We start from the raw sequence: 24,506 nt of genomic DNA, 5'->3' as shown, positions 1-24,506 counted from the left end.
GTCATCAACCCAAAAGGTCAATGAATCCATTTCATCGTAATGTTTCCACTGCTGTGTATCATTCAGCGCCCCCATCTGATTATATCGGGCATCAAGTGACAACATGCTTGCGGGAGCCTTCACAGTTAGCAAAAGGCCAAAAAAAAAGCACCACTAGATATAACCACCATCATAATCAGTAGAATGAATTTCATTTCATTTCGGCTGTATTGTGCATAGTGTTCAAGCATCGACCTCGTTAGTGCCGAGCCGAGGAGGAAGCCAGCTGGCTGTGGAGTTTGCGAGTCAGTACTTTTAACAGCTTTTTCCGTCAACTACTACAGGTTGAGTTGAGTTGAGATCAGCCCCGCAGAGCAGACTTTTGCGTGCGCTGGCTGGAGCCCTGCTGAGCCCGAGGAGGGACAACCATATCAGCCTCCTCAGCCTATCACTTACCAACTCCCTGCGTCATATGGTTCAGCCTTGAAGCAGTGTAGCGCTCTGCTCTGCTCTGCTTTGCTTCGTGATGTAGTAGTATACAACCACTTGCTAACTGCTTTACTATAATGGGGTGTAAATATTGATTGTTTCACGCAGCTTCCTGAATGGGAGGGGAAGATACGGAGATGGCTGCCCGTAGGGTAGTCGCCTCCAAGCTATGAATGAAATCTGAATTGTTTACATCAACTGCAAATCATAAGCTAATTCAGTTGAAAAGAAGTCGAACCACTACTATGCATACAAACATGTCTCGGTTAAGCAAATTGATTTGTTCTACCAGTAGTAATCGATCCACCCTAGCGCCTGACTTGAGGGCTAAGAATTGTTCGTTTTTTTTTTCAGTAGGGCCTCGACCGATACCATAAATACAACGTCATTATCCGGCCCGGCGAGGGGTGAATGTAATTTTCATGTTCTGCTGACATCGAGATAGTCGAATATTTTGACTAGCTTTCGTGCGACAAACACCGTTTTTGACTGTGAAAGACCTAAACATTAGAGGGCTATCAGGCAAAGAAAGTTCCTTCGAACGTTGAAGTATAAGCAATGTATTGTTTACAGTTGGAAGAGTAAACTCATACATTTCAATTTATGTTATCGCTCAATAAATAAATATTTAAAAGTTTACGAAAAGGCAACTTTGTAACAAAAACATTTGAATGCTTGTGTTCTAGACACGAGCACATGGCGTAATACTACGTTTGTTCACCGAAAAGATTGAAAGAATTGGTCTTTGGATAATTTGTGGCTCGTGTTTATTTATTTAGAACACAGCATCATAATCCCCGCGTTGAGTCCACCGGATAAGCAGTAGCAAGAAAGTATAGTTTTTGATGCAGTTCTGCGATATTCCTTGGTATACATACGAACTATAACCACTCGTACAATTCCATCATATCCAGGTTGCAACGATGCGTCCAAGACACCATTGATATGGGCATTGTCGTCCTTTAAAAAGGCTTGCTTGATTTAGAATTGGAACAAATTTTTGCTCATATTGTGGCGCTCTTGGTGGACAGATTTGGAAGTTCTTGGCGCCCACGTGTCGGCCCAATTTTGTTAGCTTCACCTATGTATTTTTGACATTCCGCAAAACGACTGTATTCTGTAAACAAACAACATGGATGCCGAAAGAAGGGAAAAATTTGTGCGCAGTTATTTGGAAAGTCCATTGTGGTCTGCATCTAGGCTAGCTAAACAGCTGAAATTGTCCAGAAATACCGTATGGCGCGTTATCAAACGGTATAAAGAAACATTGACGACGATTCGGAAGCCTCAAGCTAATCATCGGAACGGAACCGTCGACCGGAAACTGCGTGGAAAGATTTTGAAGACCAACAAGGGGAATCCCAATCTGCCGGACAGTGATTTGGCCAGAAAATTCGGTTCTGCCCATAATACCGTGAGGAGAACTCGACTCCGGGAAGGAATCAAGTCGTATCTAGCTAGCAAACATCCAAACCGAGCCATAAAACAGAAGTGTGGCCAAAGTCCGTGCTCGAAAGCTATACGACCGGGTGGTAACCAAGTTCGACGGGTGGACGCTAAAACCTATGTCAAGGCAGACTTCGGGCAAATGCCAGATCAAAAATTTTACTTGGATACGGCTTGGGGGGATGTTCCAAGCAAATTTAAATTTGTTTTTGCCGACAAATTTGTACGAAAATTTATGATTTGGCAGGGCATTTGCAGCTGTTTCACACTAAAATTCAATAACTAGATCAATGAAAGCCAAATTTGCTTGCTAGGCTCAGGTTTGGTCATATCTGGACATGTTTGGGGAACTCCGGAAAATTCTAGGAAATGACCAATTCCGAACATGAACAAAAACTCATCATACGACGCCTCAAATCACACTACAACTTTTAAGATAGATCCAAGTAAGCCAAATTGGGTACCAAGAACCAGAATGGCCAATTCCGAACATGTGTTTATTATCAAAAATGTATCACATTGTATTATCAGGGTGGCAACTGGATACGAAAAACCTAATTCCCTGATTTTTCCTGGTTTTTCCCGGTGTTTAATAAAATTCTAGGTTTCATATTGCGATATAATTTTAACTGAAAATGTGTTTCGATCATTGATATTTGTATTGTTTATCAATCTACGAGATATTGAGAAAAATTTCCCCACCTACTCTATTTCCCTAGGTGAATTCTTCAATCACTTTCTCTTATTCTGCCGACCAGCAAATTACGCTCCTCCCATGAGTTCCTCATCTGGTCTTTTTCCCGCGCAAGTTTATTCGCAAGCAGAGTTTTAGTGCCCATTGCGGCTAGCTCTCGAACCCGCCGCACAGTGGTCCCATTGGTATCAGAACACGCGTTTTTTTTAATTGCGCCGAAATGGTTGATTATACTGGTTAAGTATGTTCAGAGAAATTTATCAGCGTTAAAAGCTCTTTCATATGGCATGAACGATTATTTGATTAATCCCCCTAAAAGTTATATAAAAAATTTATTTTTTGAACAATAAGAGATACAGCAAAACAAAGCTCTACAAAATTTTTGAAAAGATTATTATAAAGAACTTTGCCAAAGAAAGTAACCTTCTAGCTATTATAGTTTTAGAGATAAAGAACAATTTTTATGGAGACTTTACGAAAATCAATTTTTTGACCACAGTTCTTTCTACAGTATTTATACGCATTAGACATGTTCAGCAAAGATTTTCTAACAGTCAAATTACATACTTTTGTAGAATATAGTAACTTGCTATCGTCAATATTTGCGGAGGAAATTAAAGTTTTCGTTTAAAAATTAACCAATTTTCAACAGCAATAACTCCCAAACATGCAAATATATTCAAACCATTTTTTACCCATGTAAAAGTACAAGAAAAATACTACAAAATGCAAAACAAATTAGCTTAACCCTGGCTATCCCTCTACCAAAACACTCGCATTGAAAATTGTGACTCGGTTGAATTTAATATGGCGTAGTGTAAAAACCGTGTTATCCCGATCAAGTAAAGTGTGCAAAATAAATAATGAAAATGTGTAATCCAAGCAGCATGGATTATTTGAAGAGAAAAAGATTTTCAAAATTCGTTTTCGGATAAAATGTGATTACTGCAGTTCGAGGTGTACGAATTTCGAAATGTATTTGAAGATTCTTCATCCTCACTATCGCTATTATTGTGCATATCATATGTACTGACCAACAGTTGCAGTAGGTACATCTTCAGAGGACATGGCGTTTTTGTTATTTGGTAGTTCCCTCATGCTAGAAATTACCGGATCTGAAGATTCTAACAGACGGCAGAAGATCCGTATTTGAAGCCATTCTGAAGATCTTCCTTGTGTGATGAGTTCGGAACTGTTGTATGTCCTTGTCCACCATTGTCATCATCAGCTCGTAACCACTACCGTTCTACCTTCACATTCAATGGATGTAGGATGAATTTTTGCGATTTGCTGATCTATGTTAATTTTTTCTTGCAGCATTAGTGCAGTCGTTTCCTTTGCAAACTGGAGATGCAACGGCCGGCAATACCTGGTCGAAGACGATCTAATTAGGCTAATTCAAAGAAACATATCTGGTCGAAGATGGATGTGGATTTAGGAATATATTCTTTCCATTTGTTAATGCTTTCAATTTGGGAACAATTGATGTGACACAAAGGCTTGAGTTGGACTTCGTGCCATCATCATCAATGAATGTTTGCTAATACTCGCTAAGATCTGCGGTTCCATCTTCCATCGTAACCGTACTTTACGAAAAAAGTTACTGTCTTCAGTTCTTCATCAGAAAACGTGTTTAGTGATGCAGCTTTCGAGCTGATAATACTTGACGAGGTCTGATATGCACAGTAACAGCGATAGTGAAGATGAAGTATCTTCAAATGCGCTTCGAAATTTGTACACCTCGAACTGCAGTAATTAAATTTCATCCGAAAACGAATTTTGAAAATCTTAATAATCGATTACACATTTTCATAATTTATTTTGCACACTTTACTTGATCGGGATAACACGGTTTTTACACTACGCCATATTAAATTCAACCGAGTAACAATTTTCAATGCGAGTGTTTTGGTAGAGGGATAGCCAGGGTCAAGCTAACTTGTTTTGCATTTTGTAGTATTTTTCTTGTACTTTCACATAGGTAATAAATGGCTTGAATATATTTGCATGTTTGGGAGTTATTACTGTTGAAAATTGGTTAATTTTGAAACGAAAACATTAATTTTCTCCGCAAATATTGACGATAGCAAGTTACTATATTCTACAAAAGTATGTAATTTGACTGTTAGAAAATCTTTGCTGAACATGTTTAATGCGTATAAATACTGTAGAAAAAACTGTGCTCAAAAAATTGATTTTCGTAAAGTCTCCATAAAAATTGTTCTTTATCTCTAAAACTATAATAGCTAGAAGGTTACTTTCTTTGGCAAAGTTCTTTATAATAATCTTTTCAAAAATTTTGTAGAACTTTGTTTTGCTGTATCTCTTACTGTTCAAAAAATAAATTTTTTATTTTAACTTTTAGGGGGATTAATCAGATACTCGTTCATGCCATATGAAAGAGCTTCTAACGCTGAGAAATTTCTCTGAACATACTTAACCAGTATAATCAACCATTTCGGCGCAATTAAAAAAACGCGTGTTCTGATACCAATGGGACCACTGTGCGCCGTGGTGCTTTTCCTGACAGCCACGCGGAACTATTCGTATGTTTAATTTTCGTTCTTCGAGCCATAAGCCATGCAAAAAAGCAGTTTAATTGAGCTAATTTTTAATTTCGCTTAACCACTGGTTGCGATTCTACTTTCTGACCAACGCGGCTTATTTCACTTTGTATGGATTGATCGGGATTTACAAGATAGAGCCAAAAATTCATAACGTGGAAGGTAGGATCGCTACACCCGCATTTTGGTTACAATTTGTTACAACAGTACGGCAAGTTTATGTACTGCCGTGAGTCAGTGGAATTTCTCCAACATTTTTCTCGAAAACCGAACTTCGCTGCGGTGCCACTAGCATTTACTTCGATGTTCTGCGAATTGTGTCACATGCCGCAAAATGTCCGTCCTGAAACTTCAATGTCATTCGATTCGACTTGACTAACGCCAAACGAAACGCGCAAAGTGAGTGCAAACTAAATTTGTTATATCACTTCACTTACCTCGCAAAATAAGGCCCTTTGCAAAACACTGAGCTAATTATCGATAACCCAATCTATCGCTTGTGTGCCGTACTTTTTTATCTATTTCTAAATGTTCTTGACTACTCCATGAATCGATCATTTGGGTTGTTTGAAAAATTCCCTGATTTTGTTAAAAATTCCCTGATTATTCCAGGGTTTTCCAAGTAATTTCAAATTCCCTGACAATTCCAGGTTTTTCCAGGTAGTTGCCACCCTGATTATTGGTTTCCCAGGGGTTCCCGGGGTCCCCCCAAGTATGTTCAGTTAAGACCAAATCTAACCCTAGATAGGAAATTTGGCTTCCATTGGTCTAGTTATTGAATTCTAGTGTCATTTAAGGTATCGCACGATAGGTTTTTGTTTATGGACGAAATTGGTCACTCGTCTGGGTGTTCCCGGAAGTCTCCGGAACTTGTCCAGATATAACCAACGTGGTGCTAGGTAGTTTATCTGACTATCAGTGATCTAGTTTTTAAATTCTGTCGTAATTTGAGGTGTCCTATGATAAGTATTTGTTCATGTTCGATACTGGCTATTTCCCACAGCGATAACTTAATCCAGAACATTTCCGGTTAGTCCCAATACAGCGTAAAACTCCTAAAATGGTCGGCAATGGCCATATGTTGCATAAAAAATCAATACCGGCTGTGATTTACGTTCGTTTTGGAAGTGTCATTGAAGATTTTTATTTTTTTTCCATGTGTGGACTCATTACTGCGACCAGTATAGTTGATCTATTGTAATATCGCCCGGGTGTTTGCTGTATGACCTGCACTGCATTTCTTTTGGCTATAATCGCTATTGAGTGGGCGATATGCTTATTTTAAATTGTATGCGTGCTTGCGTGTATTAAGGTTTACTCTTCCTTCAAAGCTTGATCTACTTTACCCACTTATTACTCGCTGCTAGCACTATCCCATATTATAGCCGTCCCTGGCGAGGACTCATTCGTACCTCTGACCAGTATACACTTAACTATAGGAGGGACATTTGCACTGTCAAGAGGCTTCAGAGGGTAAATATAGAATTCAACACGAAGGAAGGGTAAATGGAGGGGCCTGAGAATAAACCCATGCTAAAGTCACTTGACATCGAATGGCTTGATTCTACTAAGATTCGAACCCACGACCACTCGCTTGTCAAAGCAGACTCGGTAACCTTGCGGCTACGGAGCCCCCCAAGATTTTTATTTACTTTATATGAGCAATCTGCCCTTTAAAACTTCAAAAGGGCGTAACTCAAAAATTCGTCGATCGATTTTTTTAAAAATGGCTCAGAGGTGTAGGATGACAATACAAACCAACTGGCATTTTACGTTTAAATAGCCTATTTCATTTTTTAATAACGGTATTTTGAACATCGTGCTGGTGGAATAAGATAGCCAAAACGATGGACGAAGAAAGTGTGCGCCGCCCAATGATCCATATTACAGGAAAAGTTCGAGAATTCCTTCGAAACCGTGACGAATAATTTTATCCGTATTTTTTCTTAAAAGTATGAAGAAAATATAACATTTGTGTAAGGAAAGATCTTGAATTCAATAATAAATAACTGAAATACACGCAATTGTTTTTGTTCGAATACTATCTGAAGCAAGCTTTACTAACGCAGATGCTATCTCGATGTTGGTAATTTCGTAGTGCCATTTCGGTCTAGATTGTAGGTAATACAAATATTTAGCCAAAACTGCTCCTTCATCAACTGGATATGTATAGGCAAAGGTTTAGTCGGTTTACTTTCACTTGAGCACACGATGGTTCCGAAATACTGAACGCTGCTCTCCCGATCGGAATGTGCGATGGCGTCAAAATCTTAATCAACCGAAATTGAATACAGAAGTCGACTGTTCATAATAGCTTCAAATTGTGCTAATAAAGGTGTCATCTCCTAAAAATTTAAGCCTAGGGTCTCCAACGATGTGTTTTAAATATTTGTCTCAGTATTCAATACTCGTTGTCTCACTCTTCCCACCTACTGGGGAACAGTGAGCCAAAAAGACACCTTCACATTTGCGTTTGTAACTATTTTATCTTTTAACTAAAAGGGCTGAAACTTTTTTTCAGACAACTAGAAGGATATACCTCTCAAATGGATTGAAGACCTCGTTGGTAACTATCACCAAAAAATTTTTAAAATTTTTGGAAAAAAAGTGTCTCACTGTAGACGTCTCTCCCCTATAAGAAATGCGGGTCATTTGGAAAACTATTGCAGATGGATTTTTATAGGATAAAACATTATATAAAACAATTCAAAGCAAGTATGAGCTTTAATAGTCAACACAAAATCCATATAAGTTAATATTAATCAAAAATCAAAACTTTTCCCCTTATTAGTTTTCTTAATCTTCTTTATCTCCATCTTCTTCTTCTTCTCCTTCTGCAGAATCACTAGTTTCACGTTTCGTCTTCAATAGTAATATAGCGTTCTCAGAAAGATTTTTCTAATTACATTTTTCCGTTTCGAAGAAGCTATAAGCTTTATCCGGAGAAATAAGAAGGCGAATAAGTCTATCACGATTTGTATTTTCACACTTATTTTTGCATGTAAAATATTGTCTTACAAATATTGGCAATAACTTTATTTTCGTGAGGGTCAATACCGGTGCAGTGGCTAGCATTCACGCCTCTCACACCGACGACCGTGGTTCAATTCCCAATCCCGCAGAAGTCACGAATGACCCGAGTTGTTAAAGTGACTATAATTAAACAAAAAACTTATTTTTGTGCTTCTTCTGTCATTCGTCCTATCAGCAATATAGTTGTCTAGATTCATGTATGACCGCGAATTCAAATTCTTTGCATTGCAGTGGACGTATTATATGAGGACTATACCCTGACGTAAAGGTTTTTGGTATACAATCAATAAGTTTCGAATTTTTCTGAAATAATGTGTTCAAGAACTTGCTATAAGAAAATTTCTCAACCTTTTAATTAATTTCATATCAATACCCGTGCTTTCAGAACTAATACTAGGATTGGCATAAGATCTGCGAGCTGTATTTTCGTCATTACTATCGCTGTATCCTCGAGATTTCCTCCAGCCTCTAAAATCTGGTCAATATGCAATATTGACCGTACATTCGAAGCAGCCTATCCAACAATGTAAAGGAGATATCCCATAATTAAGATATCCACCGTTTACTTTAAGTGTTTGCATTTTGTCTATATTGTTGAATTCTGATATAGTAGCCTTACAAGCGTAACATTTGTGCTCTGCGCTACTCTGCGCTAAATGAGACTATATCCATTTGAAAGCTCATATTTTACGCTAACTTTTACCGGTAGTGTCAATAGTGGCGAACCTTGGCTTCAAAACTTTTAAGCGTGTTTTACGCGAAAATATGACACTTTTTTAATGAAAATTAAAATTGAGGCATACTATGATAAAATTACTGCATACTCAATTAATGGGCTTTATTCAGCACTATTTTTTGAAGAACTTTTCCTTAGACGCCATTGAAATCCGAGCTACCATTAGACCTCTAGCATGTTTTGAAATATTGGGTTATTTTTCAAAAAAACGCTAAAACATGCTGAGATAGCATACTTTTAAGATTCATAGAAAATTCAAATTTTATCATATTGATCTAAAATTTTGGATTTGAACACTTCAATAGTATAGAATCACAGGAAAAATACAACGGAGAGTCGAAATGAACTTTCATTTTTTGGCTGCTGGCCAGCGATTCCCCACTGTGCAACGTGGAGCACTGCGGTGGAACCACTTCCCTATGTGCTTGCTTCAAGATTTTTAAGGCAATTATATCTGAACATCTATTGTTTCGAGTGAAAAGCTTTATTTTCACCTCGCAACATGGATTTCATCCAGGAAGATCAGTGACAACTAGTTCACTGGAGTTCACTTCGTTATTGCTACGCACTATGGAACAGGGTAACCTCAGGAGTACTTCAAGGTAGTTGAGGATGAGAAGCGATCGTATTCACACGCTTTTATGGATTGCTAGTGACGATCGTTACTCTTTCTTTTGGCCTGTAATCACGGTCACTGGTATTGTTCTTTTCAAATAAACGGATTTGAGTACGCAAGTAATATAATGAATCGTAAACAAAAGAAGAACACCCTAGAATTTGAGTTCGGAAGACCTGGGTCTATGCCTTTATAAAAAGAAGCGGTCAGTTCCATCGCAAAAGATTTGGGATTCAAGGACACCGATGTACATTCCGTTTATCGTGACCCAGCTGAGAATACTTTCTTTGTAAAGCTCAAGGACGAGAATGCTTTGCAGGAAATAACAAAACGATTGAAAGCAACGGAAATTTTCAAGTATGAAGATGGCCGCGAAGTGACAGTATACGTTGCAGTGGCTGATGGATAGAGAGCCTAGAGAGTGCCCCCGAAATACGCACGTAGCACATCACTCGCTTCCGGGTAGCTTTAATCTGCCACGACAGTTTAACCTGAAAACCGTTCTCGTGCATTATCTGCCATAGTTGTTCGCGCTCGACTGTATCGTATGTTGCCCTGAAATCCACGAATTCACGATTTGTAGAGTTCTGCCGGGAGTCGGTCCTTTCTGGCGGTTCTATTATTCTTCGACTGACCGATTTCTTGCCGGATCTTTTCGAGATCGGGAGCTGGCACGCTGCACAGTAGTCAAATTTTGAAAAAACGCGGACATTAGCAATTGGGTAAAAAATGCGTAATTTTTCAAGGGTGGTGTCTTCGGAGAAGTTTAATAATAAAATATAACGCATCTTTCTGCACTATTAGGGTGACCGCGAATTTACCTATTAGGGTGATACAAACGCTTGTTTTTTTATGGACTTGAAGTCGCGACGCTGCTCACGGAGGACATACGCGCCCTTGCCGTGTTTGAGCAGAAAGTGCTGCGGACGATATTTGGCGGAATACAAATTGAAAGCGAAGAGTGGTGGAGGCGTATGAATCACGAGCTACAGGCACTGCTTGGGAAGGCTCCCATCGTACATCTAGCAAAAGTAGCAGGCTGCGGTGGGCCGGACACGTCGTAAGGATGCCGGACGACAGTGCGACGAAACTAGTCCTCTTCAACAATTCCACCGGCACTAGGAACAGGGGGGGGGGCCCAACGTGCACGATGGCTCGACCAGGTCGAAAGCGATTTGCGACTTCTGAGACGACTAGGAAATTGGCGACGAGTGGCCCAAGACCGAGTTGAATGGAGACGTGTGCTTGAAACAGCACAAGCCACCCCGGGTTTGAAGACTTTGTCTTACCTTCGCTTCATACATGAAGCAACTTGTTTCATTTGTTGAACAAAACGTTTCAAGCCAGTTTCAGTTGAAGTTGGTGACTGTTTCAAGTGACATCGATTGAAAGTTAGGCACGATTTGTCGATGGTGACTAGGTTAATTATAATATATATTACATTGAGGAAATATTACTGAAACTCAATTCATTTGCACTCAAAGTTGCTGGCCTTCTGCTGAACATTTGACATAAAAGTAAAAATAAATCTTTAAAGCTGATCGTCACGATGAAGTGAAACCCGTTTCACTGACGCTGATTGAGCCAGTTTTGAAGCAAAGGGGTGCAGCTTTAGTTAAAACCGACGCTTCATAACTTCATTGTTGGGTGACGATTTGCAATTAAAAGTGACGTTGTCGGGCCCTGATCGTGACCAACTTATTCCGCGCTTTCGGTTCTTGGGTAAATTCTCTTAGTTCTGCCAAGCTATTTCATCTTTTCCATTGCTTGCTGGCATTCTCCATCAAATCAATCATTGAATCTTAAATCGTGCGCTCAAGGTTACCTCACCGAGCACCGCAGTTGCGGCCTCATTGTCGGCCTATGCTGCTCTATCCGTTTTCGAAGGTCGAAACACCTAACTCCACAGAGGAAGGTAGAGCTATATCCAAAACGCGCGCATAGTTCTCGGCAACTCACGGGTTGTCTAATGTCTAATTGCCGAATGTTTGACCGAGGAACCGCCCTCGCGAGGTAACCGTCGATAATTTTGAGCGCACATGTACTGCTATTAGGTAATGGTCCCGTAGGAACGCACCCCGTAGAGAGCGTACGTTGATGATTGTTCGAGTAAATCCGCAATCGTTGATAATTTGGTTCAAGGTTCGTTGGTCAGGTGATCTTCAGGTTAATGTTGCAAATCAAGCGAGAAGCAAACGATGCCGACCCGTATGCGAGCGAGTGTGATAAGCATAACGTCCAACGCTTACTCCATTGATGCAAGCGTACGGCAAACAACCGTTGTTGCTGTGTGCATACTTACTGTTACCGACACGCTCGCAGCGTCTTTCACGAAACTAACAGTTTGGACGTGGGTTAAACGAATTTGGCTTTACATCTTTCTTTATTCTTCACTTTAAGCCCGCGCTTCACACGCGGTTAAAAGTGCGAGAACGTTCGTTATCAACTGCGATATTAATGACGAGCGAGAGCGATGACTGTGGCTAATAGTTAAATACACACTCGCAAAAACTAGTCGCAGGAGATGTAAAAGTAAGGAAGCGAGTCCAAGAGATATCGTCAGAACGAGAACGCGTGTGTGAGAAAATTAGATCACATGAGGTGGCTACAGGTGGCTTTGTGAATATTTTTGCGGGGAAAGAAAATGTTTCTGATCAGCAGGCTTCGGAAAGCTGCAAAGTTGTAGAGTTGTAGTTGTAGAGTTTACCTTCGTGAGGACTCGCACATTATTGACGGTGTAGTTGAAGAAACGGCCTTTATCCTCAACATGCACACCATTTTGTTTGTTCACTTTTTAGTCCTTTAGGCGATGCTGCTTTCTGATGGGATGGGCACTACGAAACCCGTTACCAGCTCGTTGGTCGGCAACCGCTCTGGTAAAATTGAGCCACGGAACCACTACTGCGATAGAGAAGGAGGCACTGTGTTGTCTCGGCACTATAAGATGGCTACCCCATTACGGGGCTCTGTAGCGCAGCCCTAGTAAGGCAACTTATAGAAAACCTCAAAGTACTACGAACAATCAAGGATTTTTTTTTTGCGAGTTGATGGGCTGCAGCGTATTGCTGATTGGTTCTCGGCCCGACTCGCGAGTTAACCATGCAAAATAAGCCGGCCGTTACCAACCATAGCGGATCAATTAAACGCCGTTCTTCGGACCAAGAGGACTTAAGTTGCCTGAATTAAGCTCGGGGTTTTCGTCGGTGAATTGTCATGTCATAGTCATCGTATTCATTCGTCTCGTTTTTTGTCCGTGTCTGACTTCTGGCCCTTGCTTTCTTGATTTTTTATATGCGCATTACTATTTTAACCTTTCTACCGCGCATCATTCATTTCCCATAGCGTGATGATTCTGTTTACTCTTGTCCTATAATATTTACAAAAAACATAATACAAAATATGTTGTAAAGACAAACCGCGTTAATTCAAAAATGGTCATAAAAGACCATGTTAACTTCAAAATTGTCATAAAAATCCGCAATAATTCGAAAATCGTACAAAAGTGTAAACAGAGGCTTGAGATGTAAGCATGAGACTAACGTAGATATTCGAAAATTTTCTTGTAAAGCCAGTAGGTATCACGAAAATGAAGATCACATCTTTTTTATAAATTTATTTTTTTTTTATAAATTTAATATAATGGTATAATATAATAATGATTTGAGTATGAAATGGAGACAGTTACCTGGAAGGAGCGTCAAACATAGCTCTGGCTCTCTCAAGCTCCCACCTGGCGCCTCCACGCAGATCTAAGTCAAATGATGACGGTCGATGGCCTTACCCGAAAATGCCTCATGTACTTACTGAAGCAGCTAAGCTAGGAGGTGCGAACTAGAGCGCCTGTTCTCCAGGTGAGGGGCGGCTCACACAGCGTCTGACTCGTAACGGGCGGCTGAATATGAAATGCTGTATCCCGCAAGCTATACCTAAGATGGCAGACCCATCAGCGGGATGTAGGTATCGCGACCCCGGTGAGGTAGTATACCGAAAACTCAATTACCACGAACAACGAACAAAGAAATTCAGGACGGATCATTCGGTATAGGACACGGCAACCCAGTAAACAATTTGGTTTGTATATTTCGGTTGCAACTGAGAGATACGAAATCATGTCCGCACGAAAAAGTTATATTTCACACCACATAAGAATATATAAGTACCAAAGTGGAGACAATATACGTGCAAAAATTTTGATAATTCTATCTTGCATTCTATACAACAATTTTTGGAACACGCAGCTTAAGAATCCGCAATATACGATTAAGATATGACTAAATGTTACAATCATCTATACTGCTTTACAATTCACAGTCATAAGTTGTATATGACGACACGCACGACCGCAAAACAACTTATTGTACACTTCGCCTTGACATACTCTAATCAGTATGCAATTCCAATATAAAATTGACATGCATACGACTTAATGTGCACTTTCTATTACGATCTTGTGTTATCTGGGAAGGGACAAGGAAACGATTAAGGGATAACGATTGGAAACTTGGTACCTGTAATGTCCGAACTCTCCATAAACCGGCACGGTCTGGCTTGCTAGCTCGAGAGCTGCATCAACTCGGAGTAAAGATCGCTGCTATTCAGGAAGTTCGGTGGCCAAATTCCGGAGAAAGGGAGTTCCGTGCAGTAGACCCTATTGCAGGCACTTCTTTCAAGTACCACATCTACTACAGTGCACAGTGGTCCAGAAACGAAAGTTAAGTGGAAACTTACTTTTGCGGCTAAGCGTTTTATAATAGCTCCCTACAATGTTCAGCAAAGTTGTACAACTCTAATAGACAATTAATGCGAAATCAACGACTAAGCTCCAGTTTGGCTTGTGAACACATAATCCATAATAACTTTTTATAGGAAAGAGATAGAAGGATAACTTCTTCGACAAAGTTGTATCTAAAGATTATATAAGCAACTTTGCCAAAGACTTAGTAGGCGTATTTTTAGGCGTTTCTAACTTACAGGGTGTTTTACAACAAGACCTCTCAAAAATCACTTTTTCGCTGATTTCTTCAAATGCAGTGGTTTTATTGCATCATAATGTTTTACAAAGTTGGTTATCTTATCAAAAGACATATTTTTGTAGAACATTGTATGTTAAAAACTCATACGTATAACGAGTTCTAACGTTTTTCCTGTGTTTTTTTAGTCTTTTTTGGAATAGAATATCTCAAAAAGGGGCAAACGAAAAAAATCAAACTTGGCCGTTTCTGAAAGCTTGGAGTTTTATCTCAAGCATATGTGAAAATAAAAAACTGGTTTTTTCTCTAACTCGAGTAATTTCAATTTAATTATTTCATGTTTGACCATTTTCTACTATGCAGTATTTTCCAATATCTTCTTGAAGACGATTAAAGTCAACATTTCAATAGTAAAAAAGAAATTTGTCGTGTCTTGACACAATTTCTTCTGATTGTCACGTAAAATAGTCTTCGAACTCCAGATATGACATCAGTTTTCTATCAGCACCAGCTGTTTTTGATAAATATCTATCTTTCAATTTTTATTATTTTGCAAATATGCTCAATCTACCATCAATAATGTTTTAAAATTAATTTTCAATAAAAAAGCAAAAAATATTGATTATTTCATACGTAATATTGTTAACTGTTATTTTAGTTTTATGTCATTTTTTAATCGCAGGTAAGTATATCAAAACAAGCAAAGAGGTAAAAGAGAAAAAAACCTATAGATCCTTTTCGAACTTCAACCACGTTATATCAGTATATCGTTGATTTGGAAAACAAAAAGGGTAGTCATTTATTTGAGAGATTCAATAAATGTTTTGTTTTCGAAATATTTTATTATTGTTAGCAATATAATAATTTATGATATTAATAATTGGTTTGCGCTTGGTGGAAGCTCCAGAGTACGTGTACAATACGAACGATTTTGTATTGCAATGACTGGATCGGACGACAGCAGGAGGCGTTTGGACACATCTTCCAAATTGGCAATCCGGTTAAATTTTCTGACGTGAAATTCCTTGAACTTACAAATACATTTATTTCGCGTTTCCTGTACCTCTTCGCTTAATAACCCTATGAGTTGTGCCGTGTACTAGCATTTTATTAACGGTTGGCGATATAGCTAATATGGAATTGAATGGGAAATAATCTCCTAAACTACCGAATTACTTTCACGAACATTTTAGATACTAATTTAAAATAACAGTAACGGTACCCTCAAATCTTTTGACAAAAAACTCCAGTACTCTAATAGGATTTGCTTGAAAATGTTCCTCCTTTTTTACTACGATCATAGTCATGTTCCTGTTCCTGAATACGTATAAGACATCAATTTTGAAGACTTCTCAGTTTTCTGACACTAAAGTAATTTAAAAGATTACTTTAGACTAGAATCAGAAATATCAATATAAAATGTAATTTCATGTGCATATATCCAAGTGAAGATTTCCATGACTATTTGTAAAATAATGAAAATTGTAAGATAGATATTTGTCAAAAACAGCTGGTGCTGAGCTCCATTTGCAGAGAGGACGATACGACAGTCATTATTTGAAATCCAGGATAACTGCTAAGGCGTGGTACACTAATTACGTAACGCAAAAATTATAGTTTTTTGACCCCCTCCCACCCCTATGTAACAATAAGGAACGCTTGGCATAGCCCCCTCTTAAAATTACGTAACGTTAACTAAACCTCCCCCTATCATTGAATGAAAATCGCACAATCCGTTTAATTTTTTTAGTTTTGCAAACTCAAGACCGCGCGCCGCATGTGGCCCTTTGAAATGATTCGTGCGGCCCGCGGACTGATTCGGAAACGGTGAAATTAGGAGAAAATTTTTTGATGACATAGGAGTCCCTCAGTTTTATCGTTATGCCTCGCGCATGTTGGGAATCTGAATGCTTTCCGGTTCAAATCTCATGGTGATTCCTAGAAAATTGTTTTTGTTGTCGCCTATTTTACATATTGTTATGCACAGGAATGGCCAGAGATTATTGCGGCCCGCGGCATTCATGGGCGATCTGATTTGGCCCGCACCATGCCTATACCTGGGCACCACTGATTTAACACAACCAAGTCTGAGTTCAGAACAAAAATTTTGATCAAAATGGATTTGATCAAGTGGAAATCAAAACTAAAATAATGTTACACAGCTGAAACAGCAATTAGGCATCACCCCATGTTGCATGTTGGGCCAAACGGTTTTCAGCTGCTCAGATTTATTCAGCAAAAAATAATTCCGAATTTTTTCAATTTGATAAATTTGTTACGTAACTCTTCTCAAGACTCCCCCTCCCCCCCACGTAACAAAAAGTAACGCTAGCTTGTCCTCCCCCCCCCCCCTTCCCCTATGAGCGTTACGTAATTTGTGCACGAAGCCTAACCAGAGTACAGTAGTTCTGTGGAGACCAAGGCCCTTCACTCTAAACCACCGTCGAACTAACTACGCGCGCAATGAACCAGCCTGCCGCTGTATGCAGCCAATGAACAATTTTAGAAACATACTAAACTTAAACATGTCGGGTGATACTATTAAGAAAAAACTTTCTGACTATTTCTGAGAGATCAATTACATGCACACTAATACCACTGCATTTTATATTATTTTGTATTTGCTATTATAATTTATATTTATATGTATGGATTGGATGACGGGCGAAGTCCATATATCTTGCCAATAAACAATTGTAAACACTACCGTTATAAAAACTTATTTGATGAATATATCAGCAGTGGTTCGAAAACTAGCACAAGGTCAAAAAACTAGATCTCTTAACTTATCCGGAGTTCAAAGACTATTTTACGTGACAATCAGAAGAAATTGTGTCAAGACACGACAAATTTCTTTTTTACTATTTACATGTTGACTTTAATCGTCTTCAAGAAGATATTAGAAAATACTCCATAGTAGAAAATGGTCAAACATGAAATAATTAAACTGAAATTACTCGAGTTAGAGAAAAAACCAGTTTTTTATTTTCACATATGTTTGAGATAAAACTCCAAGCTTTCAGAAACGGCCAAGTTTGATTTTTTTCGTTTGCCCCTTTTTGAGATATTCTATTCCAAAAAAGACTAAAAAAACACAGGAAAAACGTTAGAACTCGTTATACGTATGAGTTTTCAACATACAATGTTCTACAAAAATATGTCTTTTGATAAGATAACCCACTTTGTAAGACATTATGATGCAATAAAACCATTGCATTTGAAGAAATCAGCGAAAAAGTGATTTTTGAGAGGTCTTTTTATAAAACACCATGTAAGTTATAAACGCCTAGAAATACGCCTACTATGTCTTTGGCAAAGTTACTTATATAATCTTTAGCTACAACTTTGTCGAAGAAGTTATCCTTCTATCTCTTTCTTATAAAAAGTTATTATGGATTATGTGTTCACAAGCCAAACTGGAACTTGGTCGTTGATTTCGCATTAATTGTTTATTAGAGTTGTACAACTTTGCTGAACATTATGGGGAGCTATTATGAACCACAAAAAACTTTCCACTTAATTTTCGCTGCTGGACCACTGTGCAGTGGCGGTAAGAAAGCTGAACACGGAGTCGGTTTCGTAGTGTTGGGAAAACAAAAGCAACGAGTTATCCGGTGGAGGCCCGTTGATGATCGTATATGCGTGTTGAGGATTAAGGGCAAAATCTTCAACTACAGCCTAATCAACTTATACGCACCGACAAATGATAAATCCGATGATGCTAAGGACGAGTTTTACGACAGGCTTGAGAGGACCTATGGAGGGTGCCCAAAACACGACGTGAAAATCATCATCGGAGATGCCAATGAGCAGATCGGGAGGGAGGAATTCTTCCGTCCAGTTATTGGAAGATATAGCCTGCATCTGTCGACCAATGATAACGGTCTGAGGCTCATAAATTTTACCGCGGCCAGAGGGATGGCTATCTGTAGCACCTACTTTCCACGCTTGAATATTCGGAAACACACCTGGAGGCATCCAAATGGAGACTCTAGCTCTCAGATCGATCATGTCTTGATTGACGGTCGACACTTTTCGGATGTTATCGATGTACGGTCTTTTCGGGAACCAAATATCGACTCTGACCACTATCTCGTAGTGAGTAAGATTCGCGCAAGGCTGTCGAACACGGTGAAAGCTCGCACAGAGAGGACGCTGCGTTTCAACATCCAGCGGTTAACGGCAGATGGTGTAGCAGTGGAGTACGCCAGGAAGCTTGACCAACGAGAATCGCAGAACAGCAGGTAGAAGGAGAAGATATAAATGGGTTGGGGAGGAACATCCATGGTGCCATCGAAATAGCTGAGAGAGAGGTGGTAGGCACGACACGTGGAAGACAGCGTAACAGCTGGTTTGATGCCGATTGCCAGAGAGTGACAGATGAAAAGAACCAGGCCAGGAGTCGCATGCTCACTGTGGCAACGCGTCAAAGCAGAGAGAGGTACAGAGAGACTAGAGCTGCGGAAAAAAGAATCCATCGTCTAAAGAAACGCGAGTACGATGAGCACGTGCTCGCCGGCGCAGAAGAGGGATACGCCAGCAACGACACACGGAGTTTCTTTAAATTGATGCCATGCAGTGCTGGCAACCTGCTTACCGACAAAACGGCGGGAGCAGCCAGGTAGAAGGAGCATTTTCAGACACTATTCAATGGAGAGGTAAATGCGGAGATCAGCAGGGACAGGATAGAAATTGTAAGCAATGGTCAAGCTGTGGAGCCACCAACACAGGAGGAGGTTAAGAAGGCAATCAGCGAGCTGAAAACGGTAAGTCTGCTGGGAAGGACGGTATCCCGGCTGAACTTCTAAAAGCGGGGAGCGAGCGGCTATACGAAGCAATCCACCGGATCATTGTCAGGATCTGGGAGGAAGAACAAATGCCGTAGGAGTGGTTGGATGGCCGCATTTGCCCAATTTTCAAAAAGGGACATCGAATGGAGTGTAAAAACTATCGAGGAATTACATTGCTCAATTCTGCCTACAAGGTGCTTTCCCGTATCCTGTTCTGCAGACTGAGACCGTTAGCGGAGTCCTTCGTCGGCGAGTACCAAACTGGTGTTCGTGAGGGTCGCTCCACGACGGATCAGATGTTTACCCTGCGCCAGTTGCTAGACAAGTTCCGGGAGTACAACTTGCAGACACACCATCTGTTTGTGGACTGTGGCAGATAATGCTAGAACATGGTTTTCCGACGAAACTAGTTACGCTGATTCGTGCGACGCTGGACGGGTCCAAATCATGCGTTAGAATAGCGGGTGAGACCTCAGCTGCTTTCGTGACGTTGGATGGACTGAAGCAAGGGGATGCGCTCTCTAACCTGCTATTCAACATTGCCTTGGAAGGTGCATTACGAAGAGCAAACGTGGAAAGGAATGGAACTATCACCACGAAATCTCACATGCTTCTTGGTTTTGCGGATGACGTCGATATCATCGGAACCAACCGTAGAGCAGTGGAAGCGGACTTCAGGCCCTTTAAAAGGGAAGCTGCGAGATTGGGACTTACCATTAATACCGCCAAAATGAAGTACATGGTTGCTGGTAGGGAACGTGGGAGTTCAAGTGGTGTTGGTGCCGAGGTGGAGTTAGATGGGGAACGATATGAAGTAGTGGAGGAATTTATATACCTTGGTACACTCGTGACATGTGACAACTATGTAAGCCGCCCAGTGAAACGAGTTGCAGCCGCGAATCGGGCTTTCTACGGATTACGTAGCCAGCTGAAGTCCCGTAGTTTGCAAATTCGCACAAAACTGGTGCTCTACAGAACACTAATCCTCCCGGTGGCCCTTTACGGACACAAATCATGAACGCTAAAGGAAGCTGATCGGCGAGTGCTTGGGGTTTTTGAGCGTAAAATTCTGCGATCTATACTTGGTGGCAAAATGGAAAATGGAGTGTGGCGCAGACGCATGAATCACGAGCTGTACCAAGTATACAAATATGCTGATATAGTGAAGGTAGTGCAATGTGGCAGGCTGCGGTGGGCTGAACACGTGGCCAGAATGCCCGACGAAAGAGTAGCCAAAACTATTTTCAGCAGAGAACCAAGAAGAGACCGTAGACTCCGAGGCAGACCCCGCACCCGGTGGGTGTGTGCTGTCGAAGACGATGCACGTTCAGCTGGTGTTCGAGGGGATTGGAGAACGCCAGCCCAGGACCGACGGTACTGGAGGACCATAATTCGTTCGACGCAGGATCGGTAACGGACCGTTAAGCATAAGCATAAGCATAGGATACCGCCCGTGTGCTGCTACTCCGTTATTGACCAGGACCGATGAAAATTGCAAAATGATGGCTGGAAAGAGCATACTTGGGACAGCACGCTATTCCTCATTGTGCAACCTTATCAGGTCCCTGCATGCTGATCAATACCGACGCCGGCCACGTCCGAATGCGGGTCCTGGTGGGATGGGAAGGAATGTTAGTCCAATACTTGTTGCTACTAAAGACCAGGGAATCCTCTGCATCTTCACAAGTATTTCGGGAAAGGAATTGTTGTTAGTAGATGGGGGGAGTTATATAAGACTAACCTGACTATTCAAAAATTTTCTGGTAAGGCCAGTACTTACGAAAATTAAGATACCTTTAAAAAATACCTTTTAATAAATTTAATATAATGCCATTGGTGCTCATATACAACCATAATTTGATAATTTATATCTAAAAATATTATGCACATGCGAGATTTAAAATGACTCGAAAACCTCGTGACAAATTTGAATTTATTATACCTGAAAACAAAAATCAGGCATAATGAAACAAGCCAAGATAGTTCCTAAGTTGATAAGCATTTCCTCCTATCAACGCTAATATGCAGAGATATAGCGCCCTACACGCTTGCGTTCGACGCAGGATCGGTAACGGACCGTTGCCACTAAAGTAAAGTAAGTATAATAATGATTTATGTGTGTAGCCCTTGCGAGTTTGGTTCACCTTCTTGTAAAACTTCCAGTTCCTCACGATCTTTGTCCTCCTTCTGGCACTTTTTCCTCCTCAGGATCGTGGTCAACTCATTCCGCGCTCGTCGATACTTAGCCAAATCCTTAGTTCCTAGTTCTTCCAAGCTATTTTTTCCTTTCCATCGTTTGTTGGCATTCCCTGTCAAACCAATTATTTCGTGCGCTAGAGGTTACCTTACCTAGCGCCGTGATTGCAACCTCGTTGACAGCCGAGCGTATCCTGCTCCATTTATCTTCGAGCTCCACAGAGGAAGGTAGAGCTTTATCCGGTACGTGCGTGTAGTTGACGGCAGCTTACGAGTTGTCCAATGACCAAATTTTTACCCGAGGAGGGCGGCTTTGTCGCGAGGTAAACCGTCGATAGATTAACATGTACTGCTACTAGGTAATGATCCGAACCGATATCCGCACCCCGCAGGGAGCATATGTTGGTGATGTTCGAGAAAAACCAGCATACTTACTGCTGTCAACACACTCGCGAGCCCGTCGCCTCGTAGTGTCATTCTGCGCAATTCGCTCGCAAACCCGCGTGCGTGCGTGAGTGGTATTTTGCTTTACGTCTTCTTTTCTTCTTCATTTTGTGAGAAAATTAGATCAGACGAGGCCGCGTTTGGCTCCAGGTGGCTTTGGAGATATCTTCGCAGGGGAAGAGAGTACTTCTGATCACCAGGGCTCGGGAAACTGCAAAGTTGAAGCATCGATGGCTGCTAGCAGCTGTCGTATGATTCCTCCAGCTGCGCATAGAACGCTTTTTTCTCGTACTTGGGTATACTATGTGTGGACAATGCACGTTTATGATGGTGTAGTTGAGGACGGCCTTTTATCCTCAACATGCACATCCTTTCGTTGATCGCTTTCCAATCCATTACGCGATCCTGCATTCTACCCATCACTACGAAGCCCGTTCCTAGTTTGTTTGTCGCCCCATCGCTCCGGTAAAACTGGGCTTTGCCATCACGGATCCACCGCGCCTTCTAGCTTTTGCGACAGATCTCCTGCAGTGCTACAAAGCCGATTTCATGGTTCTAACTGATGAAGCAGCACCCTGTCGCCACCAACGAAATTTAACATGCAAATTCAAGTACCAAGCATCCACGCCATGACCTTAACTCGTCGCCTTTGTTCATGCCGAATGTTTCGAGTCAAATTTCCTTAATTGTTCGTAGTAGTTTAAGGTTTTTGGAAGGCCACCTTACTCGGGCCACGCTACCAAACCCCGTAATGGGTACCAAGACAACACAGTGCCTCCTTCCGTGGCAGTATACAACCTTAGTTTCCACCGGGATTGGTTACTCGAACTCCACTAAATTTGCTGAATTCCAACCGGTAGCACGAGAAGGTAGAGATAGGAGCTACTGGTTAACAGGCTATGGAATGGTTTTTTTTACCAGTAATGATTTGAAAACTGTTCAGGTGTCCTTGGTGCCTCGGATCCCCTCACAACTAGAATTAACAACTATAAGGTAGACCACAGAAGCCACTATTGTTTTTCATTAGGAATATAGTTTCGGTAACAGGAAAAAGGTCACATTTGTGCACAATTTGCTTGTGGAAACGTATTATTTGCATCCAAGAATGTGTCACTCCTTCGAAAGATGGGTTGATTGGTTGCTTTGTTTTAGTAAAAAAATAAGCGAGCAATTTCATTTTCATTTCTTTACCTTTCTTAGTTATAGTGGTCGTAGCTTGCCTGTTTTGCAGCAAGCGCATACGCTTATCTATGTTTACTCTACAGTTTCTTTGTTGAGTGTTTTAGTAGAAACTGAAAATAGAGAAAGATGAAAACTTTCCCTTCAATTCTACTATTTACAGTAGAAAAGTGTCGTAATTCACTATATGATCACTCTACCACCTATAATAAGTAGAACATAAGGACAAAACAAGAAAAATATTCTTGAGCTGCTCTTACAAAAAAACCTTAGATTCTGACCCGTCGTAAAACCAAGGTAGACATAAAGATTTCATAATGAATTGCCGAAATGTTGCGTTGGCTCAATAACCTACGCATATTTTTACAACACTTTTTCAAGTATGTATGTTGGAAGAAAGATAACTCTAATATTTATGTATACATATACATTGATCAATAAGTAAACGAACAATAAAATTGCAAACTAAGTAACTAAGTACCCACAAACATTTAGCTTGCAAACTGGTTCAATTTACTTTTGCATTCGCCAGCAAAATTTACGAAAATAAGTATAAATATTTCAATTAAGATTACAGTTTTTCACAATCAATGCCAGATGCCCTTGAAAACAATTGCTCCGTAAACCGTGCTATCAGCTGAATGATTTTCGCTACGAACATGAATCAGCTTTGTAATTCTATTCTGTCACCACATCTATTTATCCCGATTTCTTACCTTAGCTGGAATCACGTAAAGCTCAACTACTACGACAGTGTGCTTCGTTCAATCGGATGACGATTCTACCGTTCGCGGAATAAAGAATCCTGTGCAGTTGAGCTGGTGCTGCCACAAAAGCAAACCAGCTGAGCGTTTGCAAATGGTGAAGAAAAAAAAACAATCACTTAAAGCTGCTAATCCAATTACTGCTCCGTCGACACAATCCGTAAATTTCGAATCACCACTGAAAATTTTCCACTTTCCGAATCGCAGACACAAATTAATTAACCCGAACCACTGCGAAATGCTGCTCGTAGCGAAAAATAATAATAAATTGTCAATACACTTCGAACCCGTAGCCAGCCAGCACACAGCTCAAGTCGCCATTGTGTGTTATTCTGCTGCTGCTGATAGATTTCTCACAACCGAAGGGCAGGAACAAAAACAAATCACCATTCCGTGAAAATTACTCCAGCACAGAATTAAAGGCTCAACCAGGACGGGCAGCGAGCTCCATTTTCATTATCTAATCCTTTTGTTTCGAACTGTAAACCGTATCAATCAGTCACATGCGAGGAAAATTAAAACTTTAATTCTGCTAGTTTTCAACTTTGATTGGAGGATTATAAAACTACGCCACACACGGAACCGTTTCTTCGAAGTCACTCACTG

At 40.5% G+C, this 24,506-nt stretch overlaps 1 protein-coding gene across 1 annotated transcript in view; it reads right to left on the bottom strand.

Moving 5' to 3' along the window:
* The window catches only part of LOC128744693 (E3 ubiquitin-protein ligase RNF13), a 39,481-nt gene extending 14,975 nt beyond the window's left edge, over positions 1-24,506 (bottom strand). Inside the window, exon 1 of the mRNA XM_053841864.1 lies at positions 23,853-24,506. The gene's annotated coding sequence lies outside the window, so the exon portion shown is untranslated. The remainder of the gene's footprint in view (positions 1-23,852) is intronic.

Source organism: Sabethes cyaneus, chromosome 3 (assembly GCF_943734655.1).
Source record: "Sabethes cyaneus chromosome 3, idSabCyanKW18_F2, whole genome shotgun sequence".
Taxonomy (NCBI): domain Eukaryota; kingdom Metazoa; phylum Arthropoda; class Insecta; order Diptera; family Culicidae; genus Sabethes; species Sabethes cyaneus.
Note: the sequence above shows the minus strand (reverse complement) of the source record. Positions and strands in the feature narration are given on the sequence as shown.